This window comes from Halichoerus grypus, chromosome 4, assembly GCF_964656455.1.
Source record: "Halichoerus grypus chromosome 4, mHalGry1.hap1.1, whole genome shotgun sequence".
Lineage (NCBI taxonomy): Eukaryota > Metazoa > Chordata > Mammalia > Carnivora > Phocidae > Halichoerus > Halichoerus grypus.
Genome location: NC_135715.1, coordinates 48,420,502 through 48,425,926, shown reverse-complemented (window position 1 = coordinate 48,425,926; position 5,425 = coordinate 48,420,502). Strand labels below are relative to the sequence as shown.

Below are 5,425 nucleotides of genomic sequence, written 5' to 3'. Positions count from 1 at the left end.
ATTTATTTCTGATAAGTAATAATAAAATTTTAAGGCCTTAATGTTTATAAGAAAATGGACAGTTGATAAATTGTCCAAATACCCTAGTCATGCATATTTCTCATTAGTTGACATTTTAGAATTATAATTTTATCACCTTATCATTTCAAATTAAAAAGGCCTATATCTAATTTTATTTGAAGCTTCCTTACCTTGAGATATGAAGTGAAACCATCACTCAGTTTAATTATCATATTGCATTATAGAATTTTTTAGTAGCCAAAATTCATGTGAATCTTGTGAATTTAGCAATTTAATTCTATGTTCTATATTTTTTCAATCTACCAAAGTCCTTACTAGAATGAAACAATGATTACCTCTATGACTAAAAATGCTAATACTGACAACTTTAAAAAATCTCTTCTGATCTTTGTTTTTCCAAAACTGAAATTTCGCCATAAAATAGAATATTTCATTGAGATTAAATTAATGAATGATTTTGTATTACTTATGACAGGGTGTTACATTTTCCCAATGCAAGAGCCTGATGTAGGCTGCCCATGTATTTTAATGAACTATTCCCAATGCAACTACAGACTCAAATATCTGAGTAGATGATATACTCCTAGAGTGAGCTGACATGTTCATATGGTCATGTGTCTTTAGGATGTAATTCCTAAATTTTATTGTTCATTTTTTGATATATGAAAAGTCTTCAAAATCAGTCATCTATTTATTTACCTATCTACAAACTAACTTTCTTTGTAAACAGAAGTACTGGCTTTATAGTGTAGTAAAATTCTAAGTAATATTTTTAGTACTGCTACCTTTTTAATTTGGTAAATATACCTATATCAATTTCATCATTGCATTATAAAGTTCATAGAAGTAGGCTAAATATATAAGACCATATTTTTTTCAATTTTTTTTTCTTTTGGACTAATATTTTTCAATACACTTTATTCAATTATTTTGCATTCTAAAAGTCACATATTCTTAGGGAAATTCTTTACTTTCATTTGAAATCTCAATGAAAAGAATACCTTTATTTACATATTGCATTGTAGAATTTTTTAATATATGATACACTTAAATAATACTAGGTCTATATATTTTTTTTAAATCTGAATGTAAAAAAGGAAACACATTAAAATTATAGATAAATAAGATAGGAACTAAAACCAGTAACTTAGAAAGAGAGAATATAATCAGTCAGTGACCAATAGTTAGGGAAATAGAATGTTTGCTGCAATAAGGGAATATGTCATATCTTGTTACCACACATTTATAATATACCTGGCTCTATTCTCAGCTCTTCAGACATATTAATTTGTTTAATCTCCACAATAATCTAGTGAAGTAGATATTATCTTCCTTTTACAAATGAGGAAACTGAAACACAGGAATATTATGTAACTTGCCCAAGTTCATACAGAAGGGAGAAGAGAGCTAAGATTCACACCCAAATGGTCTGTATCCTTAACTATAGCTCTATACTGTCCCTTCATGAGATGCCCAAGTAGTTTTTATTCTTTATGTATTTTTATTAATTTTTATATTATTTCTTGGTAAGTGGAAAATGTATCCTGAAGCTCAAAGTTATATCATTAGTTCAGCCATAATTCAACAAGTAAAGTCTATTGAGCTCTCAAATTCATAGAAAAAGTTATGACCTTCGCAGAATATATATTAAAGTAAACACGTGCAATTGGGAAGAATTGTTTTTATGTCTATTAGTACTTTTTGAGTTTACCTAACATTACACTATAATTATTAAGGAAACAGTTATGTACTAACTTAATGTAACAAAGTTTATCAAATTGATTACTAAAGTGTAGCCTGTAATGCCCTTGGTCATTTCAGTTTGAACCTGTGCTGAGTGCCAGTGTTGGCCAGCCCTCCACTCTCAGCCAGGTGGTGGAATTTATGTATGACCTTCTCTTAGGCCTTTGGCACGAGCTCCAATTTTTTCTTTTAGTACTCAAATTAAGTCAAGTTTCTTTAGACACTTTTCCATTCGAACTAAAAAGAAAGTAAGTAAAAAAAGAGTTTTCAATTTTAGATTTCCCACTCCCCAGCTTTATATAATGGAAAATTATGTGTTTGCTTTCTAATATGAACCAAGAAAAGGACAAATTTCAGCAGAAGAATGATGTGTTGTATATCCCAGACATGCGTGACCAATAAATAAAAATAAAAGCTGGGTAAAAAATTACATTTCTAATCTTATTCATGATACAGAGCGAGATAAGCCAATAAAGCATACTGACCACTGTGCATGAGGCTTTCTTTCTTTCTTTCTTTCCTCTTTGCTTTTTCTTAACTTTCAGTTTGTGTAGTATTTTGTTAAATATTTAAAGTATAAACTAAAGCTAAAATATTTTTGACGTGCCATTCTAAAGGAGGGATTTTTGAAAATCATTAATAGCTCTCAATGTGGTTAATATGGCGTATGTGATCAGAATAAGCAGATATCGGTGAACTTTTAGCTCATGATTAAGAGTTTTAACTTCTGTCCTTGAGTCTCACAATAATATCTCATTTCTTTTCATCCTCCTAAATTATGCTCCTTGAGCTCTTTTCGGTAAACACCAATCACTTGAAATTGAATATCCAGAAGATTAGCCATTTCAAGATTCATACATCCTACCTTACTAAAATATGCTAATATAGAAAATTCTAAGGGATGTAGTTCTTTTTTTTTTAATCTTTTGCTTTTTTCCATTCAATGCAAATGTCACCACTAAATACTGAAATATTATTGCAGGCATATTTTTTATATATAGCAAACATTAAAATCTGTGATTTAGTTGAATTTTTCTTAGACTCCAAGATTGCTTCTAAAAATTATATAAGACTAACTCACATTCATGACAGATTTATTAAGGAGAAGTGATATATTAAAACCTTGGAAGTTATATTTTACATTAAAGGTAAATTAAAACCATAAATTAAATGTGTGCACAGATGAGCCCAGTCTTAGCAAACAGTAATCAGGTACTGTTTAATTTTCCTGTACTGGATAGATTCATCAGGACACACTGAGTCTCTCTAGTAATTTTCCACATCCCCCTTATGTCTGACATTTGCTTCATTAGAATCAGGTCTCCTTATAATCATAAGGCAAAACACATTCTTATATTAAGGAGAAAGGATGGCATTGCCATCGCAATATTTTAATCTGGAAAACATGTATCTGCTGTTCTCTGTAACGACATATTTGGGAAGTCAAATAACCTTTAGAAAGAGGCTTACTATAATAAAGTCAGTGTATTCCATAAGTACTTAGAAGAGAATCAAGTTTTGTGTGTAAATGTGTACTTAAGTTTAAAATGTACAGAATTTTTTAAAATTTTAGTCTACATTCATTCAATTTGTTTTGTCAATACAAGTGATATCTTGAGCATTACCGAGCCAACAGGACATCAAAATAAAAAGTTAAAGGCACAGTACATTAACAAACAGATAATCCTGTTACAAAATTATAAATGCAACTTGGGATAGGGGTAGGCAAGAGGGCCGTTAATCTAAATTACAACAATGGAAGTCTTCAAACTATCTCTGAAGAGGGCTTCTGATCACTCTTCTCATCTCTTCTTGTGAGGTTCAGCTCCCTTAAAGAAAAAGTCAGTGGAATAGCACAGTGGGTAATTTGTTGTGAGTACAGCCAATGTGATGTACATTTCTTCATTATCATTGCAAGTCAATATTGACAAGTTGTTTCATATTTGAAATGTCTAGTCCTCTTGAGGCTATTGCTATAGCCACTAGAATTGGGCTTTTTTTCCTGAGAGGAACAGATGAACGCTCTTCTCTGTCTCTCTAAGATTGTTTTCCATGGATACTGATACAAGCATCTCCTTCCTGGTATAAGAAATCCTCCAGAGAATCTTCACCCTTTTTGTTCGCCACAAACACTAAGGTCAGTGAATCCTTGCCCATTGAAAGTCAAGCAGAAATTACCATTTGTCTGACTCCTTCTGTGTCATATTCTCAGAGGTAGAACCAATCTTCCCACAGCCAAAAAGATATATTCATTCAAGAAATCATGAGCAAACATTTTTATTTCTCTAGGGTAAGTAGCAGTAAACATCATGGTGTGGTGAACTTCCTTTGGTGACATGCTATTTTGTTCAAGTATTCCACATATCTGAGCTTCAAACTTCATATCCAACATTCTATCAGCATTATTCAACACCAAGTATTTGCAAAAGTCTAATCCAATATTTCCTTTTTCCATCATATCTACTAGGCCTCCAAAGTGGCTACTAACAAGTAGTATCCATGTTCTAAGTCTCAAATCTGCTGACCAATATCGGCACCACCATAAATAATCCGAAGATGAACTCTAGATTAGTATGAAAATTTTCTGGATTTCTCATAGATCAGTACTGTCAATTCTCTTGTTGGTGCTAATACCAAGGAAACTGGATATTGTTTGCAGCTCCCAAACCTTCCCTTTTCTTTTATGGCTCTCAAAGTCTCTCTTGGACCATCAGAATAAATCTGACTCAAGATGGGCAAGAGAAATGCTGTAGTTTTTACAGACCCTGTTCGGGTCAAAGCCTTCAAGTGTCTTTTCCTTCTACATTGGAGTCAGGTGAGTATAACAAGTAAGCTCAATGTCTCCCAAGATGATTTCTCCCATCTCAACATCACTGAAACTTTCAACATGTGGGAGACATTCGTTGCCTGTTGCCTCAGTTGGAATGTCATATTTCTCCAATTAAATCTAGTCTTATCTCCAAAAAGAGTTTCTGTTCCACGCATTCACTTGGTGGGAGTGGTTTTGACCAGTCATCTTCAATTGATTTGTCACACCAGCAACTCTTTCCACCATGTTCAAATTTGTCAGAGCCACTTTTGTAGTCATGGCTGCCAACGTTATCAGTCTCTTTGTCCATGATCATCAAACCTCTTCTTTTATCCACTTCCAGTCACTGAGAAACTAGACTTTCCTCTTGAATCACTATGAACCTCAAAACTGTTGTATGTATCTTTTATTGGAACTCACTATGAACTGTCTTTATCATAGAGTCTTGTAGTAACTTCTCTGTTTCTTAAGGGAGGAGGAATATAGCACCCTTTGCAGGCTGTACTTCCTCCATGCTGATTATCGGTAGAATTCAGATGTGCATTAGCAAACTGCTGGTTCAGTTTGAGCTCATTTTCCACCACCACAGGATCCATCCCTGAAGAATACAGAGAACTCAGAATCTTCCTCCACAGCTCTAAAGTGTGTAGAATGTTGTTCCAACAAATGAGATCTCCAGATATATATGACCATGTTTGAAAGAAGTATCTTTGAACAACATATGATTCAAAAAAAAAATTTAGGACTTTATTGTCCAACGATTATAAAGCATGGCTAAGCAAATTATTTGATATAGGTATGTTTTAATGTTTTATATAGTTTCTAAATGAATTTTAAATTATTTAATTTAAA

General features: G+C 32.6%; 1 pseudogene; it reads right to left on the bottom strand.

The window, feature by feature from the left end:
• Positions 1-3,672: 3,672 nt before the first annotated feature.
• LOC118521232 (ATP-dependent RNA helicase DDX3X-like) lies at positions 3,673-5,184 on the bottom strand (annotated as a pseudogene).
• Between the last annotated feature and the right edge of the window lie 241 nt (positions 5,185-5,425).